The 17,513-nt window shown below is 45.2% G+C and overlaps 1 protein-coding gene across 5 annotated transcripts in view; it reads left to right on the plus strand.

Annotated features, from left to right (window-relative positions):
• The window catches only part of Sertad2 (SERTA domain containing 2), a 106,775-nt gene that overhangs the window by 83,887 nt on the left and 5,375 nt on the right, over nt 1-17,513 (plus strand). The window contains exon 1 of one of the 5 annotated variants that reach the window (XM_021176433.2): nt 1,608-1,907. The exons of 1 other annotated variant lie outside the window; for it this stretch is intronic. The gene's annotated coding sequence lies outside the window, so the exon portion shown is untranslated. Of the gene's footprint in view, nt 1-1,607; nt 1,908-2,092; nt 2,116-2,527; nt 2,565-16,967; nt 17,162-17,513 lie in introns of those variants that run through there. 3 more of the 5 variants (XM_029483676.1, XM_021176434.2, XM_021176435.2) reach the window with 3 other exon arrangements.

Raw genomic sequence — 17,513 nt, forward strand, 5'->3', positions numbered from 1 at the left:
AATGTGCGAAAGTTTATGCCACTGAGCAAGACCTCATACTCTATGAGATGCCATTTCGTGCTATTATAATGACTTGCCAAAGAGATATACAATTAGCTGATATTGGTTATACCTCATGAAACATCTATATGAGATTTTGATAATGCCAAGGATTTGCTAAAAACAAACAGCAACAACAACAAAAACCTTTTTACTTCCCTAATTAATAAAACCTGACATTGTCTCCTTTACCGTTTAGCACACATAATAATAATTATTATAATTATTAGAGACACATTCTCACTATTTAGTCCTGGCTGGCCTACAACTGCCTATGTAGTCCAGGCTGACCCTGAACTAAGAGAGATCTGCCTGCCTCTGCCTACCTAGTGTAAGGGTCCTACAACTGGTGATGGCTCATATTTAATTTTAATAGGATCATCAGCTCGATTGATAACAAATCATTACAGAACAGTTTGAGTTGGAATAAATTTGTCTTGATGTTTAAGACCTTTATGTTAGGTCTTAAAGCTTTATTATCCTTAAATACAACTAGTGTCATGGACCATTAAACAGCAAAGTGGTCTGAAGAGAAATTATTGATTGGAGTGGCAGCCAAAATTTTAAAGTGCCTGAATTTCTTTTATAATATCTTTATGTAGAATGTATATGTCATTTTAAAGGTAATGATAAATGTTCCTGTTGAGCTGTCCCTGGCCTCTTAGTTCTCTTAAATTCGAACCACTTAGGCACATGCTAATACTAAGGACAATATAAAGGTCCTTGCTAAGTTTGAGTAGTTAAAAACATTAGGGATTTTTTGTTGTTTTGGAGTTTTTTTGGTTTTTTTGTTTGTTTGTTTTTTAAATGGGAAAGATAAGGCTATCAGCGTGAAACTTGTGGGCAGAGGGCCACGCCTCCAGTTCCCTGTGTTCTCCGAGCGTGGTCTTCCTCTGGTTGGCTGCATGGTCTCCATAAAGGATGCAACTGTGGTATGTCCGACCGACTCCAAAGGTACTAGTTGGTGACTCATTTCAACTTCTGTCGTCAGCTCCAGATGGAGCCCTTGGCCCCTCCCCCCCATTCCAATATCTCCGAGAGCCATTGGTGGACCCTACCCTCCCGCCAACCGGCCCAAGTGGCCAAATAGCTCGGATGCCTGTCATATTTGTGGTCGTGCTCCTCTGCGGACTGTGCCAGCGCTGCCGCCTTTGTCATCACCCGCTCTGTCATGTCTGTTTTCCAGTATGTGGGGGTCAGTAGTGGTAGTAGTGGCGGTCCGGCTTGGGCGCTCCCATTTCTACCTCTCCTATTTAGCTTTCAGTCCACAGAACAGGCTGCAGAAGCTTGGTGCCTGTCCGCCGCTTCCTGAGCGTTCACCCTGAGGGAATCTGCATTTATGGCACTTGGGCGGGCCCAGGGCGGGCCCTGCGAAGCTGAGGCGGGTCCGGACCGGCTGGAGGCGGAGCCTACGGAGATCTGGACCTGAAGAGCACGGGTGGGCGGGACCTGTAGTTGGAGGTGGGAGGGGCAGGGTGGGGCCTATACTGCAGGGGCGGGGCTGGCGGGGCGGGGCGGGGCCCGGCCAGGCAGGGGGNGGGGCCTACGGGGCCTGGCCGGAGCTCGCCAGAGGCTCGCAGGCGGACGTCACTCCCGCACGGCGAGTGCTGGAGCACGAGCCGTACCTCTCTCGGCCCGGGCGTCCACTCCGCCCGCCTCCTGCTTCCTCCAGGCTGCCCGCCGCCTCCTCCACCATTGTATAATGTTCCCGACTCGCAAGCAGAGGACGCCGGAGTCGTAGCTCCGGCCTCGCCGAGCTCCCTGCTACCGTCGGCCCCGCGGCGGGGGCGCCCCGCATGGAGCGGGCATAGCTTGAGGGGTGGGCGGAAACCCCTCCGATGCGTTAGCTCCTGGTGGACCTGCTTGTGGTGAGTTCCCGGCCGAGCTGGAGGCTCCCCGGGGTTGGGCTCCGGCGGGCGAGGGGCGGTGCTGGGCTGGGCCAGGCGGGAGCCCAAGGCAGCGGAGGCCAGACCGGGCAGGTTGGGGAGCACCCGCTGGCCGCCTGGAGACCCCGACTGTCACGACCTGGGGCGGGGTCCCGGCGGCAGGGGCCGGGAGCTTTTGCCGTCACAGCTGGTGTGTGTGTGNGTGTGTGTGTGAGTGTGTGTGTGTGTGTGCGCTCGCTGTGGTGGCTGTGGTGCTGAGAACGTGCGAGACTTTTTTTTTTTTTTTTTTTTTAAAGATTACGGTTGCTGGCAGGGAGGCTGCTTCACTTTGGAGTTCCGTGTCTGGGTTTGCATCCAACTTGCTATATTGTGTTTCGAGAGTTTCCCGGTGGTTTTGCATTAAAACAGTTCTCTTCACCCTCTTTTCTTCCGTGCCCAAGTGAATTGATTTTGGATCCAAATGTATATTAAACTTAATGCCTTCCTGGTTTTTAAATTAGAAATCTACAAGTCATCTTGGTGTTAACCGCCTATGACGGGGCAGAGGGGGGGCGGTGCTGAGGGGAGCCAGCTGTCCCGACGCGTAGACTTTGTACCATTGACACTGGGCACTTCAGAGGACCATTGCGTCGAGAGAAAGTACTGAATTGTTCATATTTTTCTTAACTATAAATTGTCTTAGCTTTAGCCGGAATGGTAGCAAATCAGTAGAGTTGAAAATTGAATTTTAAGTTTCGCAAAGCAATGAGACTGTTTTAGAATAACTTTTTGCTCGCATCTAGGTAGTTTCAGGAGTAGAAAGTCGGTTTTGCAGGCTCTGAGTGGAGAAGGGCAGTCAGCAGGGACAGACTCACAAACAGCAGATTTTATTTAAGTAGAATCAGTCAAACCCTAGTTGGCTTTCAGGGACAGTCGTTGTTTTCAAGCTTTGTTCTTGAAACGTGCTTTTGAATCCCTAGTATTTGTTAAGAAGTGTTCAGAACCTATGGAAAAGGGCCTGGAGGTTGTAGTCACCAGTAGGATTGCCCAGGCCCAAACTGTTCAAAATTGCTTTCTGTAAATTTTGTTACTGGCAGGAATGAGGTGGGCCTGGGCTCCACTTAACCCCCTGGAAGGCTCCACACCAGAGAGCCCTGGGTCTGCTGCTGGGTTAGTTGCTTCCAGTGGCTACTTCACCGGAGCCCTTTAATATCATAGAATCCCAATTTGAGGGTGAAGTTACTAAGATTTCAACTCTGGCATGAGCAAGAATAATTGTGGATCTTTACTTTCCTGATAATTTTATAAAAAATTTCTTTATTTGAAAATACACAGGGCTGGCCTGGGTTGTGCTGGCATACACTTACAACCCTAGCACTAGTGGATCTGTAGGAGTTCAACTCAGGGCCATCCAGTGATTGTGTTCAGGTTAGGAAGGGTTTAAAATAATGTCTTTCCTCTCCTAATTAAAATATGTTCAACTGTTATGTATGCTTCATGGACTTGGTAGCTCACCTTCCCTCCCTCTCCACCCAGGTCTGTTCCTTACTTTATTTCAACAGGTAGGGACTCACATTTTATAATAACCCACTGTGTGGCAGGAGGTGTCCTAGGAATAGTTTTATTGTCATGCAAGTGTCACAGACTGGTAGGTAACAGCTGCTCAGGCCAGCTTCTGATAAAAGAACTGAGAAAAGAGTTAGACTCAGATTTAGAAACTCTTGCTGCTCCCATTGCTGAGTTACCCTACATAACAGCTTTTTAAATTTAAGGAACAGAAATAGAAATTTATCCAGTTACCACAACTAAACAAAGTGGACATAACAAACAAGCATAGGTTTTTTGTTTGTTGTTTTTAAGTCACTTAAATTTACCAGTGATAGCTGGCCCTGGGGGGTGGGGGGGCGCATTTTAAACAGTACTCCCATGGTAAAGTAAAAGTTACTTAGCTCAAGAGTGCCTTACTTAAAATGTTCCACTCTAGAAACTAAGAACCCTAAGTAAGAGCTGCAACGTTTTACAGCCTCCTTTTGCTGTGGTTTCTTAATAAGAACAGTAGGAAAAGTGTGAGGGGTTAGTTTGGATTTCCGAGACTGGGTTTCTCTGTGTAGCCCTGGTGGTCCTGTAACTCACTCTGTAGGCTAGTCTGGCCTCAAACTCAGAGATTGGCCTGCCTCTGCCTCCCACGTGCTGGGATTAAAGGCACTGTTCAGCCAAAGTATGAATTTTAATTTTATTCATGTTTTCAAAATGAAGATCACTTAGCCAAAATTATTTAGATAAGCCTGGTATTCAGAAGGGTGAACTTGCGTACGCTTAGAGCATTTCCTACACTTAGCAGTTGTGGATGTTTTTATTTATTGTCTTTGCATATTGTATAGAGTGAAAGCGCTAGTCAGTGAGGGGGGGGGGAGGTGGATTGGTGGGGAGTTTCTGATTGTTTAGTCTAAAGGTCAGACCTATGCTGAAGATACCAGAGGCCCAGCTTCAGTTTAAGTGAGAACGGCTTGGTACTGAGAGCAGTGCCAGCCTTCACACACCTTCCTTTTATAGATTTTTTTTTTTAAGTTATATTTCTGGGGGAGGGGATTCATGTGGCGTTAGAGGACAACTTTGTGGAATCTGTTTTCCTTCCAGCTTTTACATGGGTTCTGGGGATTTGACTTGGTCCTCCATGCTTGAGTGGCAAGCACTGTTACTGTCTGAGCTATCTCTCAGGCCCCTTTTCTGACTGGAAACACACACATGAAATTTACAAGTGCTGTGGCCATTGTATGTGCACAAGTAATGCATTTTTCTATCTGCCACTAATAAGTACTAATTAAAAATTTGGTAGAAATTTATAAACTGTGACTTCTGTTTTAAAAGTGTCTGATTATTTAATTTGATTTTGATATTTTAGAAGAAACAACTGACCAAAGTTGGGCTGTTTTTTAAAGAAAAAAAATGTTGTCTTAAGTAGTCAGTGTAGTTAGTAGTATTAAAGGCAAACTTGTGTCCTGTACAAATACTGGGAAACCCTTATGAACAGAGCAGTACCCCGAGCATCCATCACTCACTGTGTGGGGCTGTGTCTTTCTCCATTAGCACTGCCTAGCAGTTCATTCTTTGTACGACTCTGTGAATGGCATATGTCAGCCAAAGAAGACGACGGCATTCCTATTCTGAGTAGTAAATAGACTCTTTGTTGTTGGTGCTTCCCCCGCCCCCAAAGATCATGAGACAAAAACATGTTTGGCTGTCTAAAAATTTTCTTTGGAAAATGTATAAATTACATTTCAAGTTAAAAGCAGCATAATATCTTTTAAAATGCATGATTTCTGTTAGGGCAATCCTCTGTCTGTCTGAACTCAACTGAAAGTACTTGCTATCATTCGATGAAGCACCGTGGTTTTATAGCTCTGTTGTAGAACGATGTCACCTACGCTGCCTTTGCCCCATTGCAGTTTTCAGTTAAGAGTGGAGTTGCCTGGCCTCTCACACCCAAGGCAGTCCCATGGACTGCGCTGTGGGTACGTGGGGGTGGGGGCAGGAGGGAGATGGAGGACGGAGCAGCAGCAGGCTGTGCAACTGCTAGAGCCAGTCTGACTAGTTTAAGGTGCCCAAAGGCAGCTTTGTTTCTCCAGTGACTCTAAGTAGCAGCAAACTTAAGGTCTTAAACTCATTCACATCTGCAATACTACCATTGTCTCTCTGCAAACAACTGGAGCTTTGCAGGTCTCCTAATTGATCTAAGCTTTTCTTTTTTACCTTTCAAACCCTTCATTAACCGACTGAGAAGAAGCCACTAAACCACACTTTTTTTTTTTCCTTCTAAGGAGTTTTACTTCAGATAGTGACAGGAAAGGGGTCCTGACTCAAGGACTCAGTCCTGTGATTACAGTGGGCTTGGTAAACCTGGTGGCCACATGAAAGGCCCTCACTGCAGAGCCACCTTCTAGCCCTTTGCTCTTTCTTCTCTGCCTAACTGCTTATCATTCCAGCCCATGCTGCTCCTGAGCGTGGAGTAGACTGCTGGAGCACCCCACCCTGTGTTGAGAAGCATTGCCCAAGATAGACTCTGAGAATCCCAAAGTTCCAAGGTCATCTGTGTACCAGAGCAGGTCTTGCATACAGTTGTAGCCACACGAATGACATGCTCAGGTGGTAGCTGTCTGACACACGCCCTTCAGATCCCCTTATGCTTGCACATGCCTTTGTCTATGGGTCTTTGCCTTCCTAGAGATCTCCCTAACAAATGTGGGTACTATGGCTTCAGCAGATTTGTTTACTGTCTCTTCTGGTGAGAGAAGCTTTTTTGAAGTTGTGTGTGGCCCTCTTCCTCAGTGCTGGGCAAGCTAGGAAGGCACTACTGCAAAGCCCCAGGCAAACAATTAGGTGATTTTTGTAATGCTGGAGATGGAACCTGGGTCTTGCATAAGCTTGAAATACTAATTTAAAAAATTATTTTACTGTGACCAGAAATATAAAATAAAGTGTATTTCACCTGGGAGTGATTGTTAGCTATGTGGCAGTAGTTGATTTACAAATCCAAAATGAGGTTTCCTCTCTGCTTCTTGTTAAAGCAGCCAGAGGGGGGTGGGACAAGAGAGTTAGGGATGGCTAGTTGGATGGACTTGAAGAAAGCTTTCCACAAGATCCTGAGAGTGGAAGTAGAACTAGTAAGTATTTTCTTTAGAAATAAATAATTACTGCACTTAATATGGCACTCTAATTATTTTTATTGTATTTAGCTAAATGGCTTTGCTTAAAATTCAGTAAGTGCCGGGCGGTGGTGGCGCAAGCCTTTAATCCCAGCACTTGGGAGGCAGAGGCAGGCGGATTTCTGAGTTCGAGGCCAGCCTGGTCTACANAGTGAGTTCCAGGACAGCCAGGGCTATACAGAGAAACCCTGTCTCGAAAAACCAAAAAAAAAAAAAAAAAAATTCAGTAAGTTATGAATATTCAAGGTCCTTGGGGGAAATTTAAAATCTCAAAATAGCCTAGAAAAATGGCTACTATATTTACAAAGTATTCACTACCCTTTAGTTGATATTTTTACCCTCCCCAAGACTCCCTCCCTGCCCCTTATTTTTTAAGACAGGGTCTCTCTGTGTTGAACAGTCATGGCTGTCTCCTTTTGTAGACCAGGCTGGCCTCAAACTCACAGAGATCCTCCTGCCTATGCCTCCAGAGTGCTGGGATTAATGGTGTGCAGCACTACCACCACCCAGCTTAGTTAGTATTTTCATTACCTTTTTCAAGTGAGTAAACTGCTCAAGTATAGGATACAAAATTTAAATTGACTTTATAAAACCTTACCAGCCTAGTTCTTTAATTTTTGAGTGGTTTTGTTATTTTATGTGTATGGGTGTTTGGGCTCTGTTCGTTCATACCACTTGTGTCCCTGGTACCCAAAGAGACCAGAAGATGACATTAGATCCCTAGGAACTGGAGTCACAGATTGTTGTGAGCCACTATGTGGATGCTGAGAATCAAACTCAGATCCTTTGGAAGAGCAACCAGTGTTCTTAACCACAGAGCCATCTCTCTAGTCCCTGTCTACCTAATTTATAAAGGCAATTACAATAAATATTCTGAATATGTAGGTTACTTATATGGGCCTCAGATTCACCATCTATTCTTCCATTCTCCTAGCTTAATGTTTTAACTCTTAAGAAACACTCCCATAAAATATCTCTTGAAGTTGTATCCTTAGGTTCTATTCTTCAGTTTAATTTATAGATAAGCTAGTTAGCTAACATGGAAAGCCACCTTTAACTAAATGTTTGAACTAAAGTGGAGTTTGATTTTTCACTGAATTGGCCTTAAAGTTACTGTGTTGGTAAGGCTGTGTTATTTACCTGGTCACCTTTTTAATCGAAAGAAAAACTCACACATGCTTTTTGACAAATCCTTTGGTTTCTACTTAAGTCTTTTATTTTCCCTTGACATTGTTTATTAAGGATCACTTATATGAGGGAAAAACAAGGTATCTTTGGGGAAAAGATGCTACAAGAGGATTGAAACTAGAATCCCATCTAAGCAATTATAAACACAGGAGAAAAAAATATTTTCCTTATGCCCGGGAATGGGGAGGTGCGAAGCTGGATGAGCTTCCCTGGCAGGAAGCCTCTGGGGAAAGTCAAAGCTGAAGATTCCTTAATGCTAATGAGACTTTAGACTCGGGATGCTGAAGATGTACCCTGGACACCAAGTGATTATAAAGCAGCATCATAATGCAGATAATTATAATATATATGTTTCTAATTACTGGCTTTCAAACGGAAAAAAAAGGCAACTAGTTCATGTGTTAGAAGCGTTATGACTGAGCAGGCATCCTATAACCTGAGTGAGTGATCTGACCAGAGAGAATCCCAACTGTTTCAAAGTAACGTGCTTCAATGTATCCCTGAGGTTCAACCTGTGTTACAGTTTACAATGAAATGGCTTCTCCTCCATGTTCCTGATGAAGGATTTCCTCCAATAATTGCCTGAAGGATTGTTCAGTGTGGAAGTAATTTACTGTTATTAAGATGCAATAGGATTATTGAAAGTGACTATACTAGTAAAATTCTTGGTTGTAAATGTGGAAGGTTGGTTGTGTGGTTAGAGCTCAATCTCAGAACCCCACTGGAGATCTGGGTCTGAACTGTTGCCTCCTCTGAGTCCACATTTCATGACTTGGATTTGTGCTTGGTTTTGTGTGTGTTCTCTCTTCAGTAAATCCTCCAGGGATCCTAACCATGGTGTTACTTACATACAAGCAATAAAAGGTTGTACCATAACATTATATCATTTAGTTGGAGCTTGGTAAGGCTTCTAGCATTCAGCATTGCCATGTGAACACCTGAATAGAAGATGGAATTTGGAAATGTAAATACTTTGAGAACTCTGTAGGTAGGAACTGACATGGAGTTGGAAGATCCCTTGCTGCTCTGTGGCGCCCCCTTGTGGTAGATGTGGTGCTGTTGATGTTTATAGGATTCCACTTTGCATTGGGCATGCTTGTTTACATAAAACACTCATTCATCTGTGTAAACATGCTTATAGAGTTAGTGTAATTCTCATGTAAGAAATTTGCTGTGCATATTTCATTTGCTTTTTACGTGTAGAGGATTTTTTGTTTGTTTTTGATATTTTTTTTTAATATATAGTGATGTATTGTTTAACTTTTATGGAAAATTCCAGACGGACTCAGAAGTCAGAGTGAGTGCTCATCACCCAGCTCTAAAGGAACCAGCGCTCTGTTGATTTTGTTTTATCTACATGACCATTCTGGTGTATTTTCTAGCCAAATTGAGGCCTCAAATCATGTTGTATCTGTGAAACTGTAAGTTTAGACATTGCCTTAAGCCAGAATTCTGGGGTGAAATAGAGGACTTGTTAGCAGTTCCATCGTTAGCCTTAGAAGATGGCTGATATCCTCAATTCACTGGGGTTGCAACCTAAAATTTCCAGGGGACAGAAAGCCAGCAAGTGGCTATTAGAAACACATCCCACTGCTGACATGCTTTAAAAGCCATTTTTGCTTTTCAGATTTTTACAATTAAGACATACTTTATTCTTCCTTATCTCTCTTTTCGTTATTCTAAAGAAACATTCACTTCTAGAAGTTGACTCTTGTTTACTCAGTGTAATTGGTTGTCGCCTGTTAAAATTCCATTTGTTTTCACGTGAAACGATTATGTTTGATAAGCCAGCATTAGAAATTGTATCCAATTTAGCTGATAGTGAAAATCCTAAGAGGAATGATAAAATTTGTTAATTGTAGACATTAGAAAACAACCCCACATGGTAAAGTTGTGTCATAAGCACAGAGCCTGGTATCCTGGCCACTTCAACTTGTATCCTGGCCTATGGTGGCCCTCTGGAGGGGCAGAGAGTTTGCAGCTGGCTGGGTGGGCAGGGTTGGCCCTCGGGCCTGACTGAGTGGAGCCACGGGTGGGTGTCAGGTTACAGCAGGCAGCGTGAGCACGGGGACTGCCTGATCTGGAGAGTGGCTTTGTAATTACTGTGCTGATTTGTTAGGGAGGCTTTGTCTTACTTACCAATTAGCATGGATGTTACTGCAGAGACCTCGGAAACCCTGGGAAGGCTTTAGCTTAAAAATAAGACCTTCCAGATCCCGACGGCCTCACGGTGTGTCACTAGCATGGGTGGAAAGGGGTGGGGTGCTGTTGTCTTTCCCTGTTTGTAAGTGTCAGAGCCTCTCGCCCTGTCGGACTGTTGCTCCCCTGGGCCAGGGACTGCCACTGGTGTCTGAAGATTGCCTGATGCCACCCCCAACCCCAGCCCCTGCCCCCATCATGTAACTTCCTGCCTGGCTGCAGCCCAGGACAAGGAGGCTGCTCTGTTTCTTGTAGCTTCCCTTAGGATTGTGCCAGCATCCCTGACCACCACTTCCCTAGCAGTTCAGTCTTTCTGGTCTCTTTCTTGTGCCTTGAGGGGAAGTTGGGCTTTAAAAGCTTAGCCATGAGCAGGTTTCTTAGTGTGGTGTGTTCTTCTGGGCGTGGTGTGTTACTTGTGGAAAGCTATCTGAGCCAGTATGGTTTCCCATTAACGCAAGATGGGGTTTTTCCTCACTGCCATACTGCAGGGAAGGCCAGGCTAGTGTTCTGTCGAGGACAGAAGCTCACTTCAAAAGCAGGATACCAAAGGTGAGTGAAGATAAGGAACAGAGAAAATTCCATTTCAGAAATTGTTTCTGCACAATTTCTCTCCAGCCCCACTTTAGCCACTGTTGATAAAGTGCAACTGGGGTTGCCCCTGGGAGGGGTCTTACTCTCACTAATAAAAGAATGTGAGAATGAGTTCAGCTAGAGTTTAAAAGAAAACCCCCAGGGTGGGGTCATTGACAGCTACCCACAGGAGGGGAAAGGAGAGAAGGGACAAAGCTGCCTCGCCTCGTGGAGGTCAGATACACGGAGAGCAAGGAGCCAAGAGGCAGGGAGGAAGGCTTTAGGAAGAATGAGGAAGCCCAGGTATCAGGCAAGAGCATCCTTAGGTTCTGACCAGCATCTGAGAGAGAGGGAGGGAGAGAAGAGGAAGAGTGTCTTTGTGCCTTGGGCCTCAGAAATGGCAGCAGACCCAGTGATCTCATGGTGGCCAGGACGGACTAGGCTGAGGGCAGGAATGACAAAGAAGAGTACAGTATCTTGTTAAAAGAAAGAGAGTCTTCTACCTATCTTTTTGGCTGTTTGAGACAGGCTCTCACCATGTAGTTAACCCTGACCAGCTAGGAACTCCCTATGTAGACCAGGCTGGCCTTGAACTCATAGAGATCTGCCTGCCCAGTGCTAGGATTAAAGGTATGAGCTGACTTTCCTAGAGGTGGTCCCAGGACTAGGTGATTGGCTAGGCACAACTGGGATAATAGGTCTCTATTCAGCTGGAGGTTATATTCACTTGCCAGAAGGAATTTTCCCTTATTGGGCTTTTACTGCCCCTCCCGGTCTGTCTCTGAGACTGAATTCTACCACACAGTTGATTGAGTTAGGAACGTGCTTTCCCCTGCTACTCACTCAAGGGAAACTGTTACAAGTCAAGAACCTAGGCCTCTGGCAGCACCAGATGCAGATGAGAAATCTCTGGTGTTCTCTTGGGAGCCTTCTCTTCCCTCTTGGCTCCTTTTTTCTTCAAAAGTAGTACATTGGGGTGGGTGTGGATGGAGAGATGGCTCAGAGGTTAAGAACATTGGGTACTCTCCCAGAGGACCTGGGTTCAGTTCCTAGCACCCACATGATGGCTTACAACCATTCATAATGCTAGTTCCAAGGGATCTGGGTCCTCTTCTGGGTGTCCTTGGGCATCTGGCAGGCATATGGTGCACAGACATACATGCAAGCAAAATATCCATAAAAATAATAAAAAGTAGTAAGTTGGTGTAGAGGCCTGGTGTGGGATCAGCATTGCTGGTGGTCTCTCAGCAGCCTGCGGGTCACACTGGATCTGTACAGGAAAACAAGGTTTGTGTCAGAGTATACGGTCATCCCTCAAGAGCTACATCCCAGTGCTCCTCCTATCACTTCTTTGGCCCACCTGAAGGCTTCATAGATTGCTTTGGCACTGTAATTGACTTTTGAAAAATCGTGTGTTGGGGCTGGAGAGATGGTTCCAGGGTTAAAAGCTCTAGTTTTCTTCCAAGGTACCTGGGTTTGGTTCTTAGCATGGCAGCTCACAGCTGTCGGTTAACTCCAGTTCCAGGAGACCTGACACCTGTTTTTAGTTTCTTTGGGCACCAGTTGAGCAAGTGGTTCACAGACATACATATAGGCAAAATACCCATACACATAAATTAAAATTAAATCTTTTTTAATTTAATTAAATTAAAGAAGAGAAAACATGTCACTTAATTGTGCTATACCCTCTGGAAAATGCAAACTGAGTTTCTAAGTCCAAGAGGAAATGTGTACCAGACACCCATCAGTGAACCTTGGGGTGTCTCACAGTGACTGTTGACTGCACTCCATCCCAGATGCTAAGCACGTACACATTTGTCCTGCAGCATTGCCGCCCATCCTGCGTCTGATTACCAGGTGCCTCTGCTCACTCTCAGCTATTCTTTGAGCTTTAATTGGATATGAGATTTGTTACCTCTTGTCCAAAGAGGATACCTGTACAAGATGTCATCTCCTTTCCTTGGAATTAGTGCTCAGTTGTCAATTTTGACCCCATCTGAGTAAGAAGTAAAGGAATTTTTGTGTTTCTTCTGTCGGGTCTAATGACTGTTGTTCGGGATGGATGTGTTAAAACAGACTTTATTTACATCTCTTTCTGACGTGCGTGCACAGAGCCTGCCAGTCTTCATGGGCAGGAGAAGGCTCCCACCGTGCAGTCAGTCTATCCTGGGCTGTGTGCTAAAAGTCTGCAGTAAAAGCAGTGATTTTGTTGGTGGTGAGATAACAGAAATGGTTGCTTGTAAGAGAAGATTTTTCTATTTGTTCCATGAAGATTATAGGTGTTTAATTTTGACAGTCCATATAACACTAAAAGGACAGTGATTTTTAAAAAAAATGGAAGATATCATATTTTAATAGCTGGAAAAGAATTATAGGTAACTTTTAAATTCTAATTACATGGGGAGGGGAGTTTAAATGCCTTAAAAATAAAGACAGACATTGTTAAAACAATGAAGTTGTGCACAGGTATAACTTGTAGTAATCTTCAGACCTTGGGCATGGGGCATGAGGCATTTCAGCTAGTCACTAAGGGTCACAAGAGTCACCTCGAGACCCCATAGCCCCCGTGACCGCAAGCTGAGCCTTGTCTCTCGGGCTGAGATTGGGCTGTCGTAAAGTATGTGTGCACCATGGCTAGTGTAGGAGTCAGCAGGCCAGCTCAGATGGTCACTTGTCAGTTGTAGTCATAAAATGCTACTCAATTGGGGTTTTGTTGTTGTTGTTGTTTTGTTTTTTGGGTTTTTTTGTTTTGTTTGTTTTGTTCTGTTTTTTTTTTTACTCTTCTCACTTAGAAACAGAAAAATGGGGGGCCTTCATTGTCAGGACAGCGAGTACAGTACAGTGTGCTCAGGCTTAGTGTAAGATGGCCTGACAAAGACCAGAGGAAATCATGATTCTGAGGTCCTCAGTCTAGCATCCCCTGGAAACTTCAGAAATACAGATTCCTAGAGCCCCGCATCTGTGCTTTAACAGGCCCCCAGCTGAGGCTGGTCCTCACCTAAGTGGGAGAGTGAGGTCAATGCGAGGGCTCACAGGCGGTGTCTCCAGGCTAGAGCTCGCTCTCCCTCTCCTGCCCTCCAGTCAGGACCGTATCCACATACAGAGCTCTCCGCTTCTGCTTCACACTTCCATCCTGGCCCTCTGTCTCTTCATTTGTTCCACTTACTGTTCATTTATTGAGGACCATTTTGGTGTCAGGGAGGGTCCCTAAACGGAGAGTGCTGAGGTGAACAAGACAGTGTTGTGCCTTTAGGGGCCTTCCAGTCTGGAGGTAGTTGACAGTCGTGCAAACAGGGCTGCCAAGCCTGGTCTCTGCCTAGCACTCAAGCTGCAGTCCTCTCACATTTCCTGAGGTGTTAGTTACTCAGGACCTGGAATGGTGGAACCATGGGCAGCAGGTTAAACGTTTTCTGACGCTCTGGAGGAAAGTTGTGCTGACACTTATTACTTTGGGGCATCAGCCTAGAAAAAATATCATCTCTCTGCTGCTGCTGCTGCTGCTGCTGCTGCTGCTGCTGTTGTGGTTGTGGTTGTTGTGATGGTCTAGAGCCACCTGCTTCTGCCTTCCTGGTGCTAGGATTAAACAGAATGTAGCTTTGGGGCCTTAGGGTCCTTTCCTGATGAGAAGCAGTAAACTGGAGGCCATGTCTGGCACACACAGGGATCGTTTTTGTTTGTGTTCTTTTCTTTCAGATTTTAGTTTGCTACAGTTAGTATTGACTGGATCAGTTTCGCAGAGTACTGACTAGGCTCAGTGTCTGGGCATATGCCCAGCATGAGTGAGGCTAAGTTTGAACCCAGACCTCAATTTGAGTCTAGAATGTCAGGATTTTGTTCCTAACAATTTGGAAGAGACCATATTTGATCTCAGATCTTATCGTAAGAGCCAATGGATGTTCAATAGAAAAGCAGTTGTTGGTAGTTTTTAGGCTTGGGTAACAGGAGATGTAAGGAAGGAGTCACCCATCTGATTTCCCTGTGTGAGGTGTCTCCAGCCCAGCCCTGAGCCCTGGGAATATCTTTGGGGTTTTGTCTGGAAAGAAGACTTCCTTCTTTGAAAGCTGAGGAGGCGTGTAAGGGAGCTCCAAAGCCCAGGTAGCCCAGGAAGCAAGCTAATACCAGTGCTTGTTTAGAGGGCCCTGACTCTGGAGCCCTTCCACTCCAGAGGGTAACCTTCCCAGGAATCCCTTAATGAGCTCCTGATACTGCTTCTGCAGTCTGCCCTCCTTTGAGGCCTTTGGAAAGGTCACGTGCCTCTCTGACAGTGCTTAAAGAGCATTGTTATTTTTTCAGAGTGTCTGAGGAAAAAGAGGCTTCCGCGGAGCTGGCCACCCTGACCCAGTCAGTCCTGAGCCAGGCTCAGATCCACCAGAAGGGGTGTTTGCTGTGCTGTTTCGTTCTTGAAGGGTCTTTACATTATGTCTTGCTTAAGGAGATTGGGGTTATACAAAGCCCTCTGAGTGAGAGGTGCTGCCCGTCACTGCGGAGCTGAAGGCAAATGGCAATGCTGCTACCTTTGGCATTCTTTGCCTTGATTTTGTTGCATTTTTATTTTTCTATGTGACTTAGCTAGATTGTGTACATTTTGCAATTGCATTGGGTGCATGGAGCCAATTTTGTTTGCTTCAGTACAAAACAGAAAAAAAAAAAAAAGAAAGAAAGCCTGTTTTGAGACATACTCCATCAGAGGTCCTTATTTATATACTTGAAAAACACCCAATATTCAACTTGTTTACCTAGTCCTATTCTCAGGACTTACTCACAGGGCCCTTCACCTCCTGTTCAAGGCAGCATTACAGATGTCCACAGGTTTTCCTAAAGCACCAGGGTGAGCATGCAGCTCAGACCAGGTGGGTCATTCTAATTGAAGTTAGGTGCTGCTCATGTTGAAGTCAGGAATTCTCTCCACAGATGCTGTCAGCTGTTGGAATTCTGCTGAATGCCAGATAGATGTGTGTCACGATGGAAGTGCTAGGGACTGAACCCTGAATCTCAGCAATAGCAAGTGCTCTGAACCCTGAGTCATCTCTCCAGCCCCTAGGTGTGACCACTATGGAAGTAGCAGTTATCTCTAAAGAAATATGTTATTAGGCCATCAAGATGGCTCAGGAGTACTTGCTGAGAGAACCTCTATGGCTCACTGACCCATGGAGGGAAGATAGAACTAACTGTATCAAGTTGCCCCCGACCTTCCATATGTACATGCGCATGCACACACATGCACAAACCCAGCTCAGGATCTCTCCAAGGAGCCCTGTCTGTCCTGGAATGCACATATCTGCCAACTTCTGACTTGCTGAGTGCTGAGATCAAAGCATGTGCCACTTTGCCCAGCTTAACAAATTAATTTAAAAGAATTTTCAAAAGCAGTGTATTATTGAAAAACTACTATGGTAGTACATCTCTGGTCCTAACGATGATAACCCATCTTGTTGATGCTTATGAAATGAGGGGAAATGGTTCCATACAAGTAATTCCACATTCTTTATAAGCATTAACAGATCTCAAACCGATACTGGCATGGATAGGCTGCAGCTGTCTTCATTTCTCCCATCGGAAGTCAGACATCCTTTATGGGATTGTGTGCCAGAATCTGGCTGCTTTATGGGGTGGACAACATGGCCCCCCTTTAAACAGGGTATTAAAAGAAACTTCTGTGAAGTGTATTCGTTGTGTTGGCCTCCCTTTAGGCTCAGATTTGAAATTCAAAAGGCTTGTGAACCACAGGAGGGAGTTCCTGTGGTCTGTAGATGTGGACTGGGCATTCGTGAGGGTTGCAGAGGTGCTGCTGTAAGAAACAAGACTGCCCAGCACCTTTGGAGAGGGCTGGACTTAGGGTGAGTGGGCTAGCAGTGGGCCTGGCTTACTGAGAACCACACTGGGCGAGGAAAGCTTTCCTGACTGAGTGGTTAGACAGCAGGCTAACCTGGTTGGGTGTGGTGGTGAGTGGCTGTAAACCCAACACCTGGTAGGTTCCATTAACAAACTCAACCCAAATATTCATATTGAAAGCCTGCCTAGAAATAAAAAAAAAAAAAGAAGAAGAAGGAAGAAGAAGAAGAAGAAGAAGAAGAAGAAGAAGAAGAAGAAGAAGAAGAAGAAGAAGAAGAAGAAGAAGAAAACCAAGAAATCATGAGACAAAGGCTGGTTCTGAGAGGTTTTCATAGCAGAAGTTCCGAAACGGGGACAGTAACTGTGGAGGCTAGGGAGGATTGCTGTTCTGAAAGAGACCTCCATCCGGAAAGACAGACAGCAGTTCTCACAAAGGGACCTCATCACATTTCTCAGGGTCTGGGATAGAGTCCCTTATGTCTTTCAAATACCCAGGCATCTCTGAGGTCATAGTAGGTGTTTGTTATGACATGTGTCTGGTGCCCCGGTAGCAGAGCCTACAATCAGAGCAGGTTCCTTTCGTCCTGAAGCAGTTTATCCAATCACAGCTGAGGCTGGGAAACTAAGCCAAGCAGAACCCCAGGCCAGGAACCACTTGAAAGGCAGTGGCAGCTCAGTCTCTGTGGATACCCGACAGGCAAGAAGGCTTTGTGCACGTGAGGAAGGAAGAAGCATTTTGAGAGTACACCCGGTTCTACCAGAATTGTGTGTGTTCTCCTTCGCTAACTTGATGCTTTCGCTGACTTGAGTTGTGTTCAAGCTGTAATTTATAATACCTCTGTCTGTTGAGGTCATGCATTGTATGTTCTTAAGCTTTAAAAATAAACCCATTTGGGGGAGGGAAATTGAACCCGTGTGATAATGTTAGGCATGCAAACGCATGAGCTGAGAAAGTAAAAATCATGGTTTCCATGGTAACTCCTAACTTCTCTGAGTTGTGTTGTACACTTAACTCACACAGTACATTGGCCAGGATTACCTAGTGATAAAAATTGCTCTGCAGGCATGCAAGGGTGGACATCCTACTTCTCTGTGGACAGGGTCTTCCTGACTAACG

The sequence above is a fragment of the Mus caroli genome, chromosome 11 (assembly GCF_900094665.2).
Source record: "Mus caroli chromosome 11, CAROLI_EIJ_v1.1, whole genome shotgun sequence".
NCBI classification, from domain to species: domain Eukaryota; kingdom Metazoa; phylum Chordata; class Mammalia; order Rodentia; family Muridae; genus Mus; species Mus caroli.